Here is a 22,928-nt window from a genome sequence, read left to right as displayed (position 1 = left end):
GAGGTAACTGTAGAAACCCCATCTCTGCTCTGCATATCTAAGATGAAACATCCAGTATGCAGAACCTGGACTTAATGCTCAGATCACCTTGTCTCTTATTAAGAAAGCAATCACACCACAGTCACCCAATCTGAATTCAGGGTTTATTTGCTGGCTGAGATCTGTTCTTTAGCTAAAAATAACCATCATGCACGGAACATTTTTTTAAAGGAACAGTCTAAATATATATCCATTTTTTTCCTATTTTTTTACGATATATTCAAATGATGATACATCACACCTGCCAACACTGGAATGCTATAAATAGAGAGTGAAATATAAATCCACAGAGATAAACAAGTAGATATATTCTAAGTCTCTTGCAATTAGGAGACCATTTTGCTGGTAGAATATGAGGTAGTTAGTACACTTAAGAAACCATGAGTGTCCTTTGCTACAAAGAAAGCTGCAGGGGTTTTAATTTTTCTAATGGTACATGACAGAGGGGAGACATTCCCCAGAGGGTGGAAAGTTTCTGATATTAACTATCCAGCTAGTCTATTTAATTGGCTGAACTGTGAAACCAACTTCTATTGACTTTTTGAAACATGCTCACCCCCATAAAGGTAGTTCCAGGGCAATAATAGAGCTATCAAATCTTATTTTTGGCCAGATGAATCTGATTTTAAATCCTGAAAAAAAGATATAACTCCCTTCTTTTAATACACATGCACAAAAGTGCCTACATTTACTTTCCTCAACCTAGTAATTACTGCCTGTGTGGCTGATAATTATTGCCTGTGGCTGGTAATTATTGCTTCTCTGAAAGAAACTGGTAGGTTGACGGATTATCTGGTGAATCTTATCAATATAGATGGCCAGTCAAGAGTGTTCAGACCAAAAACTCCTCTTTTTCTTCCTTAGGGTATGGCCTGAGGCCTGAATTATCCAGGTAATTGTCTCAAACTCACTTTCACTGTGCAGACACAACCAGAAAGTGTCACCCCCCCCCCCCCGGCCAAACCGCTATTTATAGTGCCAGGATTTAGGCATCTTGGCTTGACTAATGTAGAACAGACAGTCACACCCAGATTTACAGGAAAGAACTATTCATTGCTCACAAGAATACTGTATAACCCCAAAGGGAATCACACAAACTGCTGCTAGAAAAGAGCTAAAAATCATTCATCGTGAAGGCCAGACCAAGGAGGTCTCATACTATTTTTCATTCAGGTTTGGATTGTGGAGAAAACTCATTTTCTGTATTTTCCTTGGGGGACATGCCCAAAGTCTAAGAGTTCTGCCTACTAACCAGAATAGTTTCATTTCTTTCCATCTTTGTAGAGTCTTAGCCAGCATTTCCCTCTCAGGGTCACACCTGGAGAGTTTCCAGTACTCTACCAGTCTCGACTACAGAGGGAAAGTCAAGCAGAGTCATACCTATTCCATTCCTAGCTTGGCCAGTGGCTAGCGAGTGGAAGGCAATCTGCTATAAGTCAAAACTCACCTGTTCTGGGCAGCAGCAGCATGGAAGATAGGCAAGGGAGAAGACTCAAGCTTACTGCACAGAAGGAGGCTATGGTAAACCAATTCCATATTTTTACCAAGGAAACTCTATAGATACACTACCAGAATGATTGCAGATGGAGGTGGGGTATTCTGGGAGAGATGTGTCCAGGGCATTGGGGATGACTTGACAGCATAAGACAAGCCATGCCAGCATTAGAAAAGAGAAGAGGAGTAATTCATTTCAAAAGTAGCTGTACTATATGGATAACTGTGGCATTATCTGGGGACGGGGGTTGAATCTGTGTCATTTCATTGCTTCTACAGTTCATCTCTGCTTACTTCCCATCCTAAACCCCACCTCCTCCACGAAATCTTCCCTAATTAATTATCCCAAATTACCTCAATCCAGAAGCCCCACCTTAACACATATAGTGAGTATACCAGCACTCATCATTTATGTAGAGATGTATATTCACTCATTCATTCATTCATTCAATCTGTCATATTTATTGAGCGCTTACTGTGTGCAGAGCACAATTGGAAAGTATAATTCAGCAACAGTGAGAGACAATCTCTGCCCACAGCAGGCTCACAGTCTAGAAGGGAGACAGACATCAAAACAATAGCATCAATAAAAATAAATAGAATTGGAGACATATAAACATACCAGAACAAGTAAAACAAGCATTAATATAAATAAATAGGATTATAGATATGATCATACATAAACAAGTGCTGTTGAGCCAGAGGGGGTGGGGGGGGTAGACCAAAGGGAGCAAGCTGGGGTGAGGTGGGGGGAAGGGGAGCTGAGGAAAAGGGGGGCTTAGTCGAGGAAGGCCTCCTGGAGGAGGTGAGCCTTCCCATCATTGCATTTACTTGTTACATCCTTGCTCTCCCACTATCTGTAAATACTTTGTGCAGCAAACAGTCAGTCAGTCAATAAATGGTAGTGAAGAACACTGTACTTAGCATTTGGGAGAGTATATGGAGTTACTAGATGTAATCCCTTCCCGTAAGGAGCTAACAGTCTAACAAAGGAGACAGACAATTAATGGCATTTACTGAGCCCTTCCTCAATGTGCAGTGTACTGTACTAAGCCTTTGGGAGAGTACAAAACAACAGAGTTGGTAGACATCTCCCCTACCTACAAGGAGTTTACAGTCTAAAGGAGCTACACTAAAATAAATTACAGGTATAAGGAAGCAATAGAGTGTAAAGTTATATCTGTAACTGAAGGGTGAGGGATGTGAGTACCTAAGTAGTAAGTGATACAGAGTTCTGAAGTGGCAGTTGAGAGGGAAATTGGTTGTGCAGATGAGTGATTAATCAGGGAAGGCTTCCTTGAGGAGATGGAAGCTCTCCCCATGAGATTGTTAACTCCATTTCCAATTACACTCTTGCACTTTTTGAAGTGTTTAACATAGTGCTCTGTACATACTAAACCCTCCATAAGAACCAGTGATTTATTGATTGATGTGACGTCAAAAGGACCTTGAAGATGGGGAGAGTAGTGGCCTGCATGATTAATTGATTGAGTCCATCTGCCAGTGCAGATCAGTTTGGAAACTTTGTATCATGCTAAATAATTACTCTCGCTTCTTGGTGTATGCAATGTTTATCAACGCAACAGATTCCACCTCTAACCACTTCAACCCCAACTTTGAAAGCTTTACTATTTTGATGTCTCATTATTCAGGTCAGCTCTTTCCTTCTTTGGCCCCTCTCCTACTTGATACCCTGCCTGTATCTGGCTTCAAGATTGCTGGATCTTTCTAGTTCTCATATCACTTTTGCTGTCTCTTTTGCTTCTGAACAAGCTGAAACTGGGGTTGCCCTGAAGACTCAGCTTCTAGACCATAAGCTTGTTTTGGACAAGGAATGCTTCTATTTATTATTGTATTGTACTCTCCCAAGTGCATAGCACAGTGCTCTGCACACAGTAAGTGCTCAGTAAATATTACTGAATGAGCCCTCCACGCTTCTCTGTTTCTGCTCCTCCCTCAGGAACACCATCCACTTAAGTGGTTTTGGTTACCCAGTGAATGCTGTTGACTGCTAGATTGATCGGCAGTTCCAGCTCTGATCTTTTTTATTGCCTCTTTGGGTCCAAATGTGATGCCTTGCCTTTCACTTAACTCCTGATGTTGAAAACTGAATACAAATTCTGCCCTTTAGAACCCATGCTTTCTCCTATCTTTCTCCCCGTATCACACATAAACATACACACTCACACACACACAGACATAAGCATAAATCATGAGTAGTAGAATGGCATTCATTACATAATGTTTGATTTCTACACAGATGTGTGTGTGTGTGCGTGTGTGTTTATGTGTGCATGCATGCTTCCTTATGGAAAAGAAGGAATAGAATTTCACTGAAAGTGAAATGTTACTTTGTTTTCATGTTACCAAGAAGACCATATGTGACTGAGTCATTTCCAGATATGTGCATATTAAAGTTGTCCCTTGCTATGTATAGCAATTGCTTGACAACAACTAGGGTGTTTCCTGCTATTTTCTCCTGACCTTTGTTCTGCCATACCATCTGAAATCACATGTCCAAGAAAACTCCCTTTATTAATCTCTCGTCTTCCCATTTTACTTCTCTTCTACTGCCAAATCAGTGCCTCGGCATCACCCAATCGAATGAGCAATCAGTGAATGGTATTAAGTGCTTACTATGTGTGGAAGAAGCTCATAGGGAATCAGTAATGCCTAATGGATAGAGCCTGGGCATGGGAGTGAAAAGGACCTGAGTTCTAACCCCGGCTCCACCACAGGTCTGCTGTGTGATCTTGGGCAAGTCACTTAACTTCTCTGTGCCCCAGTTGCCTCATCTGAAAAAATGAGGATTAAATATGTGTTCCTCTTCCTCTTGTGAGCCCCATGTCTGAACCGATTACCTTGTAACGACCCCAGCACTTAGAACAGAGCTTGGGTACTTGAAAATGCTTAACAAATACCACTATTATTATTGTTATTATTATCTTTAGACCCAAGCCCTGTCACCCCACTCATGACAAAGCATCATCATCATGCCTCCTGTCTTTCCCTACTCCAGTCCATACTTCATTCATCTTCAAGGTCATTTTTCTAAAACTGAAGTTCAGCCCATATTTTCCCACTTCTCAAGACCCTCCAGTGGTTGCACATCAGTCTCCACTTTAAAAAGAAACTCCTTGCCATTGGCTTTAAAGAATTCAGTCAGCTTTATCATTATGATTACTATTATTAATTATTGTTTATTAATATTATTATTGCTTATTATTTATTGTGATCAGTAATGATAATAATAAGAACTATACTAATTTCTTGGGAGAGTATAGTGCAATAGAGTTGGTAGATATTATTGCTGCTCATTAGGTGCTTACAGTCTAGAGGGCAAATATATCTATAATTCTATTTATCTATTTTGATGCTGTTGATGCCTGTCTACTTGTTTTGTTTTGTTGTCTGTCTCCCCCTTGTAGACTGTGAGCCCACTGTGGGGTAGGGATTACCTCTGTCTATTACCAAATTGCACTTTTCAAGCACTTAGTACAGTGCTCAGTAAATACGATTGAATGAAGGTGCTAAAAAGGTAAAATTTAAAGTGGCAGGGAGACACAGAAGGGAGAGGAGGTAGGGGAAATGAGGACTTAGTCTGGGAAGAACTCCCCTGATGGAATTTAATAAGGCTTTCAGACAAGATTGAGAGCATTGGTAGACTGGTGTTAGAGGAGTGAGATGAGTGGGCTGGGCTGAAGAAAGAAATCTGTGAGGTACGATTGGAGAGGTGAGATAACTGAATGCTTTAAAGCTGATGGCAAGGACTTTCTTTTCAATGTGGAGATCTATGTGCAACCACTGGAGGGTCTTGAAAAGTGGGAAAATTGGGGATGAGGTGTTTTTTTTAGAAAAATGACCCTGCAGCAGAGTGAAATATAGACTGGAGTAGGGAAAGACAGGAGGCGTGGTGATGCTGTTTTCTCATGAGTGGGGAGACAGGGCTTGGTTCAAAAGATAAGGAGCTCTGTTTTAGATGTGTTATGTTTCAGGTGTTAGCAGGACATCCAAATAGAGATGTCCTAAAGGCAGGAAGAAATATGAGACGGCAGAGAAAGAGAGAGATCAGGGCTGGAGATGTAGATTTGGGCATCATCTGCATAGAGAAAGTAATTGAAGCTGTGTGAGTGAATGTGTTCTCCAATGAAGTGGGTGTTAATGGAAAATAGAAAGGAAACCATAACGGAGCTTTTTGCAGGGGGTGGGAGACAGAGGAGGAGCCCATGAAAAGGATAAAGAATGGGCAGCCAGAGAGATACAAGGAAAACCAGGAGAAGACAGTGTCAGTGAAGTCCAGGTTGGATTTTCAGGAGAAGGGATTGGTCCACAGAGTCAAAGGCAGCTGATAGGTCAAGAAGGATTAGGATGGACTAGAGGCCATTGCATTTAGCAAGAAGGAGATTACTGGTGACCTTTGAGAGGACAGTTTCCATGGAGTGAAGAGGACAAAAGCCAGATTGGAGGGGGTCAAGGAGAGAATTGGAGGAGAGGAATTGGAGGTAATGAGAATAGACAACTTCCTCAAGGAGTATAGAGTAGAATGGTAGGAGGGAGATGGGGCGATAACTGGAGGGAACCTAGGGGTGAAGGGTGGGAGTTAGGATAGGAGATACATGTGTATACTTGAAAGCAGTGGGAAAGAAGCCATTGGAAAATAAATTGGTTGAAGATGGAGGTAAGGGAGAAAAGAAGGGAAGGAACAAGTGTTTTGATAAGGTGTAAAGTATGGAGTTGGAGGTGCAGGTGGAGGGGGTAGATGTTGAGAGTAGTTAGGAGATCTCTTGAGATACTGCTGGAAAAGATGGGAGTGTCAAAGACGAGGAGGATGGGGGAAGGACTGGAGAGGAGCAGAGACAATTTTAGGGAAATAATACCTGAAGATTTCATTTTTACCAATAAAGTATGTGGCCAGATCATTAGAGGAAAGAGATGGCAGGGGGACAGGGGTTTTGATGACGGAGTTAAATGTCTGAAATAATTGTAGAAGGCTTTGGAAGTCAATAAGAATAGGGAAATAATGTTGCCGGGCAGAGGTAAAGCAAGTGAGTGTGAATTTCGGATGGACAAGTTAGGCCCAATATTGGGATTTCCTCCAGCAGCACTCCACAGTTTGTGCACAGGAGAAAAAGAAATGTACCCAGTGAAATGTATTCAGTGATCCAGCACTGTGGGTTAGTGGTATGAGATCAGTGAAGGGATAGGGGAGCAAGTGAATAGAGTTCAGTCGAGAGGTGGTGTTGAGGACATAAATATGTGCCCTCGTTAAGTTACATTTGCTTCTTTGGGATTTTTTCTGCAGAGTAGCCACTCCTGGGACAATACCTGGGATGAGTCCCCTAGAGCAACTTTCCATTAACCCTCCCAACACATTCCCCAGTGTTTCCCATCACCTGGTAAGTCCCCAGTCCCCAGAGGATGACTTGTGCCACCTTAATTTATGGTATTTCAGGTATGGTAGTTAACATCTCTTCGATTCCAGAAAACCTAGTGGAAAGAACATAGGATTGGAAGTAGGGGACCTGAGTTTTAGTCCCAGCTCCATCACTTGCCTGCTGTGTAACCTTGGGCAAGTCATTTGCTTTCTCTGTGCCTCAGTTTCCTCATCTATAAAATGGGGATCAAATGCCTCTCTTCTCCCTTCCCCTTAGACTGTGAGTCTCAGATGGGGCAGGAATAGTGTCAAATATAATAATAATAATAATGGCATTTATTAAGCACTTACTATGTATAAAGCACTGTTCTAAGCACTGGGGCGGTTACAGAGTGATCCGGTTGTCCCTCAGGGGGCTCACAGTCTTAATCCCCATTTTACAGATGGGGGAACTGAGGCCCAGAGAAGTTAAGTGACTTGCCCAAAGCCACACAGCTGACAATGATCTTGTATCTACCCCAATGCTTAGCAGAGGGATTGGAAAAAGACAGGTACTTAAAAATACCACAGTAATAATCATTATTATTATGCATAGAGATGCCAAAAGTAAATTTACATGATTTTCCTTTCCTTCATAGTGTTTTAAAAATGTTGTCATTCTGTTCCGAGTTCCTACTGATTTTTGCATCATTATATTTGCCATTTATCCAATATTAGATTGTAAGCCCCTTGAAGGCAGGGACAGGGTGGCACCTATTTCAGAGCTCTGTATACAGCGAGTGCTCAATCCATATTGCTCTAATCAAAACTGGTCTGAATGACACAAAGATCTCAAATGAAACAAGACATGAGAAATTATCAATGCAAAGAGCTCAGAGAGATGTGGTTGTCATGTCCTTAGTATTCCTGACATTTCCTATAATCACGTTTTCAAGAACAGAAATTACAGATGGAATCTATTTAGGGCAATAAATCACACTGTAGTGCATTTATAGAGCATCTTTCCGCTGAGGTGCTCAGGTAAACAACGAGGCCAAGTCTCCTAGCTACTTGAGCCGCCCCCATCCCTCTGCAAATGAATGAAATGAAAGATTTGAAGCCCTGGTGTCACTGTCCATGGAAGAGTACCCAGTTATTCCACATGGAACACCAGCCTCTGATGGTGGCTGGGAGCAGCCAAAGCCAATTTGAGATGGCAACTGAGACATCTCCCAGTTCTCCCACTGCCACAATTTTTCCCTCCTCAACCGTGAGCTGGAGAAAAGACTAGATGGCGTCCAGGAAGGCACATGTTAGTTCATTTTCTGGGGAATTCAGCATGAAGCCTTTGAGACCTTGGCTAAAATAAATCCCTCAAGTGGGGAATTAGAAACACCAAATTCTCCCCCCAGGTGTGTGAGACCATCAGTAAAATTTGCCTAACATATCCCATAAGGAAGGCAGTGTTGCCTAGTGGAAAGATCACAGGCAAAGGAATCAGAGGACCTGTATTCTAAATGCAGATCTATCACCTGTTTGCTGTGTGACCTTGGGAAAATGGCATACCTTTGCTGTGCCTCATCTGTAAAATGGACCTGCAATACCTGTTCTTCCTTGTAGTTAGACTGTGAGCCCCATGAGGGACAGGGACTGAGTCCAATATGTTTAACTCATATTTACCATGGTGCTTAGTACAGTGCTTGGTACTTTTGTCTGCTGTCATGTTGTACTCTCCCAAGCTCTTAGTGCAGTGCTTTGCACACAGTAAGCACACAATAAATATGATTGAATGAATAGTAAGTGCTTAACAAATAGAATTGCAACCCCCCCCCCAAAAAACAGCATTGGGCTGGAAGTCAGGAAATCTGATTGCAAATCCCAGCTCAATCACTCGATCGTGATGGTACCTTGGCCAATGCTCTTCACCACTCCATTCCTCAGTTTCTTCATGTATAAAATGAGTCACTGCTCATTTTACCTCTTAGATAGTGAGCTCCATCTGTGTCAGGGAGCATGTCTGTTCTGAATAATTCTATCTTCCCCAGTGTTTAGCCCAATATTTTTCACGTTGTAAGTGCCTATAAATTATTATTATTGTCATTATTAATAATAACACCAATAACAATAATCCTACTCTTAAGTAGGTCGTGTTCCTTGGAGATGAGTTCTCAACAAATCCAACCTATTATTAAAACAAAATTGCTTAAGATTCTCCAAGGGCACAACATATTGAAAATTGATCTTAGAGTCTTGGTAGCTACCTCGGGACTTTATCCAGGACTCCAAAGACTCCCATTTGGAGGACTTGTGTGAAATTTGGGGTAAAGAGGAAGAAATAACAGCAAATTTTCTTAAGGATCGTTAAGAAATAGTTAACGGGGATTCACTATCTAGTCGCTCTCTGACTTAAACTGTGAGCCCCATATGGAACAGGGACTGTGTGCAACATGATTATCTTGTACGTACCGCAGCTCTTAGAATAGTGCTTGACATAAAATATGCACTTAACAAATACCATGATAAAAAAAATGATAATAATTGTTCCCTGTGGGTGTTAGAGAAGGACATATAAATCTCAACATTCACGTAATTCAGACTAGAGTCACAGGAGCATTCCCATCTTCAGAATTTCCTGAATTTCTAAATTCCCCGGTAATAATACATCACCTTCGGTCAACCCTTTGTAGCTCCCCAGAAAAGTGCTCCTTCTGGAAACTGGGAAATATTTGAGGCGGTCCAAGGACTCTTAATTTATTTCCAATCTCTTTTCTGCATCCTTTGTTCTCCAAGGAAGAAGGAACCTTGCTCACAGGCTGATAGAGTGGAGGAATGATTGACGGGTCAAATGAAAACTCCTTTCTGAAGCCGAGTGTACGCTTTAGAAAAAAAAAAACTTTAGATTTATTTTCTCTTCCAATATATTATGTCAGTTTTTTTTTACCTCTGAAAATGGAGTTTCATTTAAGAGAGGAAAGCAGGATTTCATAAATACACTCCTCGCCCGGCTGAGAAATTTGACAAAAATCATTTTGTTGACCAAACTCCAGCTGTCAGATGTACTTAATCTATTATCTTGATAAAATCAACTCCGACGACTATCTCAGATTGTGCTGTCATCAAAATTGATTTTATCAAACAAGATAATCTTTGCTGTCAACAAGCAGCACTTTTTAAAAACTCTTAACATCATCCATTCTCTCCTCCCACCCTTCCCAACCCGGGCTCTGAAGCTGAAGAGAAGCTTGCAAGACAATTATGATCAAAAACCATCACTTAGTTTCTCCAAATAGAAACAAGCAATGTGTGCAGGAGGGAGAGCTGGGGGGCAGCGGGGAGGGGAATAATACAGAAGAGGGGAAAGTTGAATTCTGGCAAGCTGTCTGCAGACCTGCACCTTCAAAAAAAGAAAATTTGAAAGGATACAATCCCTAAACAGGTCCTCTGTGTCCATGTACCATGGCCCAGGGGGTACGCTGATCATTGTGCAGATGAAATCTGACTCTGCATAGACAATTGGCTTTAGGTTTGCGTAAATAACAGATTACTCAAGCAAGCAGTGGTTTTGTACACCCAGTCACCTGTTTGCTATGTGCATATTTTCCAGTCTTAACTGGAGCACTTTTCTTTTCCAATAGACCTAGCCTCTCTCTGAGTGAGTGAGGCTTTAGCAATTTGCCATTTCCTCAATATCAAGTCTGAAATGGTCTTCCCCAAATCTCCATTCAGTGCGTGGGTAAACCATGTTGACGAGCAAAGTGAAGTGGCTCGATGGAGGGAGGAAACCTCCCTGAAACTTGGCCCAAAATGTCTTTATTCTCTGGGCAGTTCAAGCAGAGGTTTCCCCAATACTACCCAGATGGCTGACTCTTGACGTGGATGGTTTAGCCCTCGCCTGATGTAGCTATAAGCCTCTCCAAGGATAGGATAGGCATTTTCGGCTCCTCACTGGACTCGTTCTTGGCCCAGAAGCTGAGTATCCTTTCTTCAGCAACAGTTATTCACCCGAGTAAATTTGCTTTCCTGATAATGCATCCTGACTTGCATTTGCTCTGGGTTTCGGGGAAAAAGAAACAGCGGATGTGAAGCAACACTAAATTAAAGTTACAGAGCTGAGTGAGGAGAAAAATCTCTGAATAATTTCCTTGACACTTTATTCTGCCCCTTCAGGTCCCATGTGATAAAGCACCGAAGATTCATTTTAATGTGGTGAAACCCTGTTATGTGCCTTGGGGAAATGGATTAGGAGGTTTACGGACTGTTGATATTTATCAGGGAAAGGTGCTGCCTTTTCATCTCTAAAGTTCTTAAATATTTCTCCCACTCCTAGGCACAAACTAAAAAATGAAGATACCATTTTTAGGTCTGTTGTCTTAGTGGAAAAAGAAATCACATTTTTTTGTTGATGGCGTTTGTTAAGCACTTATTATGTGTCAGGCAGCGTCCTAAACACTGGGATAGATACAAGCTAATCAGGTTCATTCATTCAATCATATTTATTGAGTGCTTCTTATGTGCAGAGCACTGTACTAAGCGCTTGGGAGAGTACAATATACCAAAGAAACACATTCCTGCCCACAGTGAGCTGTTGGACACAATCCACATACCAAATGGGACTTTCAGTCTTAAACCCCATATTACAGATGAGGTAGCTGAGAATTTAAGTGATGATGATGATGATGATGGTATTTGTTAAGCGCTTACAATGTGCCAGGCACTGTTCTAAGTGCTGGGGCTTACCCATGGTCATCCAGCAGATAAGTGGCAGAGTCAGAATTAGAACCCAAGTCCTTCTGGCTCCCAGGCCAGTGCTCTATCCATTTAGTAACAGGGCTTCTCAGATGTGAGAAGTAGTGAAGTTTTTGGACGTCGCTCAGGATTCATGCTTTCAAGTCCCATCCACTTTCGACAAATATAGCAGATAGCTCAGCAATACATAGCTCAACATTTCAAAAAGAAAAGACAAGGTCCAGATTTTTCGACAGGATTTTCCTTCGAGGTTATTTCAGGAGCAAAGCTCTGTCTTGTCTGGCAGGAGGTCCTAAATTCATATGCATATGCAAATAATATTCTCAGAAGCCCAGGGATTTTTTCAGCTCTAAACTGAGAGGTCAGACACCACAATCATTTAAAAGTGTCATTCAAGAGATTGATCACGAAGACTCTTAGGAGAAAGATGGGTTGTCTTGAAAGCAGGAAAGAAAAATATCTCCCAGAGCTGAGGGGAAAACCAAAGCTCTGAGGTCTTGTTCCACATCAGTCAGGCAGAAATAATTTCTAGAAATGTTCGAAGTTCTGATCTCCCCTTTGGTAACTTTACTAGAGAAATAGTTCCACTCTGGTCTTCCTACTCCTCACTTTTGCGGACCGTTGGGAGTAGAAGTGGAGGAGGGGAGGAGGAGATGCTTCTGCCTCTATTGACAGAGTTGGACAGGGCCAGGGGAATCCTCCTTGTCCTGCATCCCATTCCTGCCATGGCCTGCTTTTCTGTTCCCCCAGGACTCTCCCTAGACTCCCAGGAACAGGATTCCTGGAAGAAGTCAGGAAGGAGGTATGTGTGTGTCTGGGGCACTATTAGATTTTTACATTCTTCACAGGAGAGGGGTGGAATATTTAACCACTAAGGCCCTAGTGGAGTGAATTTCACTTCTCTGACAGGGAACTTCTCCAGACTTGAAAAGTGAAGGTATCCAGGAAGGACGGGCACCTAATCTTAAGAGTTCTCCATGAACCAGGACTCCCCAGCCTCCCTTGGCCTTGGCAATGTCAAGCAGGAAAGGAAAGTGTGGATGGAAGAGTTTGCGACTACCAACTCTACTGTATTGTACTTTCCCAAGTACTTAGTACAGTTGTACTTTCCTAAGTGCTTAGCACAGTGCTCTGCACACAGTAAGCACTCGATAAATGTAATTGAAGGAATGAATGCTCTGCACACACTAAGCGCTCAATAAATATCAATGATTGATTGATTATCCACCCCGCCAGGGGTTAGCTCTGGCCTCCAGAGGCTTTGCTTTATTGACTTTTTTTAATGGTGCTTGCTATGAGCCTAGCCCTACAGTAAGTGCTGGGATAGATACATCTTAATTAGGTAAGGCATAGCCCCTGTCCTGCGCAGGGTTCACAGTCTGAGTGAGCCATGAGCTCCTGGTGGGCAGAGAATGTGTCTATTTTTTTTATTTTACTCCCCCAAGGGCTTAGTAATGTGTCTGTTTATTGTTTTATTGTACTCTCCAAAGCCCTGAGTCCAGTGCTTTGCACACAGTAAGTGCTCAATAAGTAGGACTGGATGAATGGATGAATGAATGAACTTGCCCCTGTAATCAGGGGAACTTTTATGCAAATGGAAAACTTCAACAGTCCATGCAGAATGGAAAGAACTGAGTCCTCTTTTGCTTTCCTTAGTGACCTCGCCATTTTTAGTAGGATAGATTACCAGCTCTGTTATGCTGCTCTCTCCCAAGCAACTAGTACAGTGCTCTGCAAACTGCAAGTGCTCCATTATAATAATAACAATAACATTTATTAAGCACTTACTATGTGCAAAGCACTGTTCTAAGCACTGGGGAGGTAACAAGGCAATCAGGTTGTCCCACTGGGGGCTCACAGTCTTCATCCCCATTTTACAGATGAGGGAACTGAGGCCCAGAGAAGTGAAGTGACTTGCCCAAAGTCACACAGCTGATAATTGGCGGAGCTGGGATTTGAACCTCTGACCTTTGACTCCAAAGCCCATGTTCTTTCCACTGAGCCACGCTGTTTCTCCTAAAATATGACAGATTGATTGACTAGGATGGGGATGAGGAATCTCTGTCTGCTCTTCATAATAATAATGATAATTATATACTAGTTAAGTACTTATTAAGTGTCAAGCACTTTACTAGCACTAGGATAGATACAAATTAATCAGTTCAGACACAGTCCCAGTCCCACATGGGTCACACAGTCTAAGTAGGTGGGAAAACTGATATGGAATCTCCTTTTTATAGATGAGGAGATTGAGGCACAGGGAAGTTAGTGATTTGCCCAAAGTCATGCAGCAGACAAGTGTGTCTTCAGCATTGGAAGACACAAAGAGCAGCCTGATCTTATTCTTCCACTAATGTCAGGCTTGTAACACCTATACTGCAAGGAACTGTACTTAATTGATGGGGCAGCCAAGATCACCACGGCCAGGAAACTCAGATGAAAGTCACATCCCATGGCCATACTGTCATCGGAGAGCTGTATTCCACGAGAACAAGCCATGAATTTTCCTATCAACTGTTACAACACTCTAGCCAACATGTGTGTAAAACAAGCTGAAGTCAACTGTAGAGTGACTGGCTGGTTTTCTTCTGCCGTCCAAGCCCTGCTGTTCAATAACAAGAGCTGTTCATATCCATCTTCAAAACACTCCACGAGCCAAATATTCCAAGATTTACTGCCTTCGGAGGATGTGTCAGGACTAGCAAATGTTAGAAAGAGGACACGCAGAATGACTTGGGAAGTCACCCCGTTGGCTCTAGGTACTGAGGGAAGCCCATTGAATGATCACAGGAACAAATGATCTCTGCTCGGTAGGAACCCAGTGCCAGTTTGAGCTGCCGAGGGCCACAGTGAAGGGGAAACAGAACAGAGCAGGAGGAACCAATGAAAGAGAGCTGCATGGCCTAGTAGAAAGAGCATGAGTCTGTGAGTCTGAGGAACTGGGTTCTAATCCCAGCTCTGCCACTTGTCTGTTTTATGACCTTGGACAAGCCAGTTGAAAGAGGCATAGGACGACCTGGGAAGCAGCATGGTGTAGTGGATAGACCACGGGCCTAGCTCCTCCACGTGTATGCTATGTGACCTTGGGCAAGACACTTCACTTCTCTGGGCCTTAGTTACCTCATCTGTAAAATGGGGATTGAGACTGTGAGCCCCACGTGGAACAGGGACAGTGTCCAACCCAATTTGCTTGTATCCACCCCAGTGCTTAGTACAGTGCATGGCAAATGGTAAGCACTTAACAAATACCACATTTACCATTATTATTGTTGTTATTAATGTGAGACAGGGTCTGTTTCCAACCTGATTATCATATATATATATATATATATATATATATATATATATCCCAGGAAGTAGTCCTGGGTAAGTGCTTAACGTATACCACAAAAAAGCAAAGAAAAGCATTAGTTTGAATATTGATTCTCCCAGTGATTATTAATACTATTATTCATGATAAATATAGTCTCTGTAAGTACTTGCTATGTGCCAAGCACTAGAGTTTAATCAGATCAGACACAGACCCAGTCCCACATGGGGATCACAATCTAAGGGGCAAGGAGAAGAGTTATTTAAACACCATTTTACATGAGGAAACTGTTGTACAGCCAAGTTAAGTGGCTTGCCTATGGTTACATAGCAGGGAAGTGGTGGAGCAGGATTCGAACCCATGTCTCCCGACGTCCAGTCCTATGTTCTATCCATTGGACCATAAGTCTTTTCCATATGATTGTGTGGTGTTGTCATGAGCCTCGTTATGAGATTTAATTGAGCACAGAAAGGCCCTACAGGATTTTATTCCAGGGGCTATTCCTTGAGACCTTCAGGAGCGGGCAGAGGGAGTTTATTCTTCATTCTATCCATGGTACTGAGTGTGAAGAGGGAAATCAAGTCCATTGTATTCATCTTCCACCTTTCTTCCCCAAAAGCCTAGCACTTTTCACACATTCCCTCATTTATTCTCATACTATTCCTGTTTGAAGGGGATGCTACTAAAGAGTTATCTACATTGCACTGACTGTGAAAGTGTAAACAAAATATTCACTCACTAATTCAGTAACTATACTATTTGTTAAGCTCTTACTATGTTCCAGGCACTTAGGGCTTACTGTCTTAATCCCCATTTTTCAGTTGAGGTAACTGAGGCACAGAGAAGTGAAGTGAATTACCCAAGGTCACACTGCAAACAAGTGGAGGAACTGGGATTAAAACCAAACTCCTCCTGACTCCCAGCCCTGTGCTCTGCCTACTAGGCCACCTTGCTTCACTAACCTCACTTCTCTCCTCTGTGATCTTACGTCTTGCCAATCCTCGTTAGTTAGGGAAGACCATTTGGAGGAAATGGGTTTCAGAAGGGCCTTGAATATGAGAAGAGCATGTTGGAGGAGGTGGGGTTTTAGGGAGGCCTTGAAGGTGAGGAGTACTGAGCTCCATTCATTTTGGATGTAGGGGAAAAGGAAGTTATCTCAAAAAACAAGATGGTGTTTGTTTAGTATTTACTATATTTCAAGCCCTGTATTAAGTTCTGGGACAGATACAAGATAATTAGGTTGAGCACAGTCCTTGTTCCACATGGGGTTCCCAGCCTAAGTAGAAGAGAGAATGAGTTTATAATCCCTATATGAAAGTGAGGCAGAGAGAAGTTAAGTGTCTTTCCTAAAGTCACACAGCGAGTAAATGGCAGAGCCAGGATTAGAACACAAGTCCTTTGACTCCCAGTCCTGGGCTCTTTCCACAATGTCTCACTGTTTCTTTTTCTTGTCTATAATGTCTTATCTAAATTTTTCCAATGTAACCACGTGGACTGTGAACTCCTCATTAGACAGGAACCTCATCTAAGTTCATCTTTTTAAATTTACCCCTTGGCTTATTAAAGTGTGCTGCACAAATACCATTCCTGCTACAGAAGCAAATGTGAGGGAAGAGAACCAGGAGCAGAGCAGAAGCCTTTTGATTCTCAGCCCAAAGTTCTTTCCATTAAACTTTGCTTCCATTGAAAGAGAGAGGGATGGGTTTTTCGGGAATGCTGACAAAGGATAGTCCTGAATTTTGGCTTAATGGTAAAACCCATGGGTACAATTTCAATCTTCAGTAAATGAGTTTTGGCATAGTAAGAAGACTTTCAAGGCGTTAATCACATAAAACAGTCCCACTTATGCAATGTAACGGAGAAATCCACAAATTTCTTGGGTTTGGTTTTGGTGATGACTATTTTTTTTTTCCCTGTAATATAGTAAACAGGTTCTCCTTAGACTCTCAGCACCCAAGATGACTTGGATCCCGGCAACCAACATGTGTGATAAGTACAAGAAGGAACTAGATGAAACAACAAGGTCTTTAATATGTCTGTCAATCTGACTCTCTTAATAGCTGACAACAGTTTTGACTTGAGAAGTTGTCACAGAATCACCAGGGCCTCCCCAGTGAACAGACTGGAGATTTCCATCTGTGTGAGGCTCAGTTAGCTAATTGCTAAAATGTTAAGTTGCTCCTAGCAGCATCCAGAAAGTGAAGGTGTGACTTTGAATTTATTTATTTATTTTACTTGTACATATCTATCCTATTTATTTTATTTTGTTAGTATGTTTGGTTTTGTTCTCAGTCTCCCCCTTTTAGACTGTGAGCCCACTGTTGGGTAGGGACTGTCTCTATATGTTGACAATTTGTACTTCCCAAGTGCTTAGTACAGTGCTCTGCACATAGTAAGTGCTCAATAAATACGATTGATTGATTGATTTGAATTTTTCTGGGAGGCTAAGGACAGGGGAATCTCTTGATTTAGTTTGACTTCCTATAAGAACATAGTCCAAAACAATACTCCTCTTTTATTACCTCTTTACCAAATCATCAGATTGGGGGAAAGCAGGATGAGGATGGGAACTAGTGTTAAAAAAGGGTTCACCTGAGTATGGAGAGGGTAAAGTGGGTCTTGGGAGGATTAATTGGGTCTTGAGAGGTCAGCCAGGTGTTCCAGATGAAGGCCAAATGGTATCCCAGAGAAAGGAGCTGATCTAATTCTCAGTATGCTCACTCCCTCTTTTTTTTGTCAGAGGTTTTGCCCTGATTCGGTTTGAATGGCAAGCATGATACTGATACCAATCCTGCTTCTCCCTGAGCAGAGTAGAGCTGTGTAAAAATGATTCAACATTAAGAGGAAGCCCACTGGGGAGCAGGAAGAGGTGAGGGAAGAAAATCACCCCCTTTCTATTCCTTAGCAGAACCAAGATTGACCAGAGCACTTTAGGCAGACTGTCAAACTGGTTGTGCTTCTTGGGAACATCGACAACATCATGAGTTCTACTCACCAACTTCGAACAAGGGATCAGAAATAGGCAACACCCAGCCTAACCAGAAGAATTGAAATGTTGACGGTAATCATGGTTCTACTGTAGACCTTAACTGGTTGTTTTCTTCTTGGGAAACTGTATTGTTTCAAAGAAATTATGAAAGTCTTGGTTTCAAGGAAAATAAGGCGATTGGGAGTTAGAGATCTTATATTTGCTTCATATTTTAACATAGTTGTAGATGAATATCTGAAAACATGCATAGCTAGTATTGTATGTATTTTTGGTTCTGGTCATTTGTGTCCTTCTGTCTGTGTACACCTCTATGGAGTTGGGCAGATCACTTAACTGCTCAGCAACTCAGTCTCCTCATCTGTAAAATGGTAAGACATGTTATTCTCTCCCCTCTTAGACTGTGAATCCCATGTGAAACTGGGGCTGTCTGATTTGATTGTATTGTATCTACCTTAGTGTTTAGCATAACAGTTGGAACCAACTAAATGCTTACTTCATAACATTATTATTATTTTATGTTGTTTGTGAGTAAAGGCAGGGAAAGGAACTTGACTTACTGGCTCTATGTCCGTACAGGTGTAGACGTCTGTGGATTATTTCTGCACTTTTGCTTTCTGCTTTCCACTGCCAGGGTTCACAGCAACAGTAAGGATCTGTGTATCCTTCTGTCCGAAGGTTTCACAGGATTAACGGAGGCTTTGTTAAGCACAGTTGAAACAAAACCTTCCTTCTCTAAATAAAAGTTTCTGGCAGAGAGAAGCAACATAATCTGGTGGATAAAGTATGGGGCCGAGAGTCAAAAGGACTTGAGTTCTAATCCTGGCTCCACCACATGTCTGCTATGTAACCTTGGGCAAGTCACTTGACTTCTCTGTGCCTCAGTTACCTCATCTGTAAAATGGGGATCGACTGGGAGCCCCATGTGAGACAACCTGATAACCTTGTATCTACCTCAGCACTTAGAAGAGAGGGTAGCACATAGTAAGCACTTAACAAATACCATAAAAAAGAGAGGGGGAGGAAAGGAGGAGATATCTATGATCCACAGTAAGCAAAGAAATCATCATAAGCATGTGTGTGTGTTATGTCAACTGTGCGATATCAGAAAGGTGCCAGCCAAGTATCCACGGTTGAAAGTTCTACTACACTTTGACCCTTCATTTCCCAAAACCGATTTCATCTATTTTTCTCAATTTTCCTAACAGCATTTCTGCAAGGTGAGGCAGGACAGGGGTGATAATCTCCAGCAGGGTTAATTCAAGATGATCAGATGCAATCCCTGCCTTACATAAGGCTCATATCTAACAGGGAGAGAGAATAGGAATATAGTCCCCATTTTACAGGTAAGGAAACTGAGGAACAGAGAATGGGAATTAAGACTGTGAGCCCCCCGTGGGACAACCTGATCACCTTGTAACCTCCCCAGCACTTAGTGCTTTGCACATAGTAAGCGCTTAATAAATGCCATTATTTTAAGAGAAGCAGCATGGCTCAATGGAAAGAGTGTGGACTTTGGAGTCAGAGGTCATGGGTTCAAATCCCGGCTCCACCAATTGTCAGCTTCTTGACTTTGGGCAGGTCACTTGACTTCTCTGTGCCTCAGTTGCCTCATCTGTAAAATGGGGATTAAGACTGTGAGTTCCCTGTGGGACAACCTGATGGCCTTGTAACCTCCCCAGCAGTGCTTTGCACATAGTAAGCACTTCATAAATGCCATTATTATTATTACTTTACAGATGGGGAAACTGAGGTCCAGTAGCAAAGCCTAAATGGAAGAAGGATATTTCAGCTCGTTCTTTAACCCACGTCAGTTGAGACCTAAAAGGATGCTTTTTCCCTACTGTCCCATAGTATCTCAACAGCTCCTCTTATTCCCCAAACTGGTCCTGGGACATTACAGAGCAGGATTCAGCATGGTGGGGGGCGGGGGGCAATATCAAGCACCCCCCATCTTCCAATAGAACCCCTGCCTCATAGGACCACAGACCTATGTCACCTACCCTGAAGATGGTGGAGTGGATAAAAGCAATTTCAAAGGGCCCAGAACTCTATTAAGTATTTTCCTTGTCTGGATCCCTGGATCCCAGTATCCCTGAATTTGCCCTGCCCTATCTGGTGGGATTAGAAAATGAAAGCCTGTGAACTTAGTGCTGAGGGTGTGAATTTGTTTTTGTTCCATTGACTAAGCAGGATTACATATATTTCTACATTAATTTTGTGTGTATATACATATATATATATATATGTATATACACACACATATATATGTATGCACCTGTCTACATGTTTTGTTTTATTGTCTGTCTCCCCCTTCTAGACTGTGAGCCTGTTGTTGGGTAGGGATCATCTCTATATGTTGCCGACTTGTACTTCCCAAGCACTTAGTACAGTGCTCTGCACACAGTAAGTGCTCAATAAATACGATTGAATGAATGTGTGAATGAACTCCCTTTTAAAAAAATGGTATTTATAAAGCACTTAGTATGTGTCAAGCACTGTTATACGTGCTGGGGTAGATACAAATTAATCAGGTTGGTTACAATCTCTGTCCTACATGGGGCTCATAATCTAAATTGGAGGGAGGAGGATTTAACCCCCATTTTACAGATGAAGTAACTGAGGCACAGAGCAATGAAGTGACTTTCCCAAGGTCATACAGCAAGGAACTGGCAAAACGAGGCTTAGAGCCTAAGTCGTCTGATTCCCAGAAACCATGCTCTTTCCACTAGGTCACACTGCTTTTCAATGTCCCTTAAGGGCTGTCACCTCTGGGTAAGGGAAATGAGATTTCCTTGACAGTGCTGTGGCCCTGACCTTCAAAGAATGAGCCTCAGCATAGCCCAGAAGGAGAACATCTTGGGACGGGGTAGAGATGAGTCAGAGAGCACAGTTAATCAACTAGCATATAACTTGCCATTAGCTGAGAGTGGATTGTCCACGGCACCTGAGAGCCTGGGCATCTCCCCAAATTGTCACAAATATCCCTCTCTCCCTCACCCATCCTCTAATAGCGGGAGTTGGGTCTAATTCTCAAATGGGTATCTTTTTTTCCCAACATTGCCAATGGCATGCTAGCACTTATGGACATCTTTACACTCTCCTATATTCATTCATTCAATTGTATTTATTGAGTGCTTACTATGTGCAGAGCACTGTACTAAGTGCTTGGGAAGTACAAATCGGCAACATATAGAGCCAGTCCCTACACAATTTTATATATATATATATATATATATATATACATACATGTGTATATTTACATATATACATACATATATGTATGCACATGTGTATATATGTGTGTCTCTATATGTATATACACATACATATATATGATAATAATAATGTTGGTATTTGTTAAGCGCTTACTATGTGCCAAATACTGTTCTTAGCACTGGGTTAGATACAAGGTAATCAGGTTGTCCCTTGTGGGGCTCACAGTCTTCATCCCCATTTTACAGATGAGGTAACTGAGGCCCAGAGAAGTTCAGTGACTTGCCCAAGGTCACACAGCTGACAAATGGCAGAGGTGGGATTAGAACACATGACCTCTGACTCCCAAGCCCGGGCCCTTTCCACTAAACCGCTCTGCTTCTATATATACTGGAGAGACATATACGTATATAGATTATGCTTATCTATATATGTATTTATAAATAATAATCATATTTGTTAAGCACTTACTATGTGCCAAGCACTGTTTAAAGTGCTGGGGTAGATATAAGATTGTCAGGTTGTCCCACGTGTTAATCCCCCTTTAACAGATGAGGTAACAGGCCCAGAGAAGTGAAGTGACTTGCCCAAAGTCACCCAGCTGATCAGTGGCAGACCTGAGATTAGAACCCATGACCTCTGACTCCCAAGCCTGGGCTGTTTACGCTGAGCCACGTACTAAGGAGGGTGTAAATATGTACAAGTAAAATATAAATAAGTAAATCTGACTTCTTTCATTTAGGTTTGACCTTTCTAGTTGCAATATATTTATGCTTTTCACTCCAGCTCCTTGTGGGTAGAAACAGCGTCATTTCATTATTCTGTACTTTTCAAGTGCCTTGTACAGTGCACTTACCCAGTGAGTGCTCAATAAATGTTACTAATGTTACTACTGCCACGTTGCCAGCTTGTACTCCCCAAATGCTTAGTACAATGCTCTGCACACAGTAAGTGCTCAATAAATATGATTGAATGAATGAATTAATGAATATTACTACTACTACCATTATCGCTTCTACTACTACTACAGTACTAACTCAACTATCATATTTTGCACACAATAGGCACTGAGTAAATAGCTTTATACTTTACAAAGCTTTATACTTTATACTTAAATAGCTTTACTACTTCAACTGCTTCTGAGACCTCAGGTACTACTTTGGGCTGCTAAAATGGCAGAGGGCTGAGGACTAGAAAATGTACCTCTTCCCCCTCCCTAGATAATCACCAGTATCAGAGGTTAATAAAACCAACATCTAGGAAATGAATAGAAATGGAGAGAGAAAGAGAAAGAAAGACCATTTGCAAATCCAGGATGATCAAACCACTTTAATTTTCCTCTTTAAAAATGTTTTTTTTTTTCCCTCAGTGACTTACGGAGGATAAGGTTGATCGTTCCTAACAAGACTGATCACAAATTCGCCATCATCCTTTGTATTTGAGCAGTAATTAAACATTTGTAAAATGACAGTTCTCAAAAGGAACGCCTGACCGTCACCTCCTCCAGAAATAATGATGTGATTTTTTTTTTTTTTAGCTACAGTGGAAGACAAAGACTCGGAGTCGCCTTTTGCGTACCCCCTCCCACTCACCACCCCCTCCCTGTTCGTTGCTTGCGAGCGATCGTTGGCAATTAATCCAGCGGCCGCTATCGCTGGGTTTATTTTGTGTACTTACAAATCCCGCAGGGATGGCAGTCACTCAAACCTCTCTCTCACTAGGACTCTGGCAGTGTAGTTTTAAGAAGTGGCATTATTGCTGCTGACATTAAAGGAAATGGGGGT

The 22,928-nt window shown here is 42.0% G+C and overlaps 1 protein-coding gene and 1 non-coding gene across 3 annotated transcripts in view; both read left to right on the top strand.

Annotated features, from left to right (window-relative positions):
• Nucleotides 1-22,928, top strand: part of OPCML (opioid binding protein/cell adhesion molecule like) — a 1,278,294-nt gene that overhangs the window by 1,053,817 nt on the left and 201,549 nt on the right. The gene's annotated exons all lie outside the window — the stretch shown is intronic.
• On the top strand, nt 1,340-1,476 carry LOC119935250. Its single transcript, XR_005453137.1, has one exon. It is a non-coding gene; the product is annotated as a small nucleolar RNA SNORA7 (small nucleolar RNA).

Source organism: Tachyglossus aculeatus, chromosome 11 (assembly GCF_015852505.1).
Source record: "Tachyglossus aculeatus isolate mTacAcu1 chromosome 11, mTacAcu1.pri, whole genome shotgun sequence".
In the NCBI taxonomy this organism is placed as follows: domain Eukaryota; kingdom Metazoa; phylum Chordata; class Mammalia; order Monotremata; family Tachyglossidae; genus Tachyglossus; species Tachyglossus aculeatus.
This window is presented reverse-complemented; position numbering and strand designations above follow the sequence as displayed.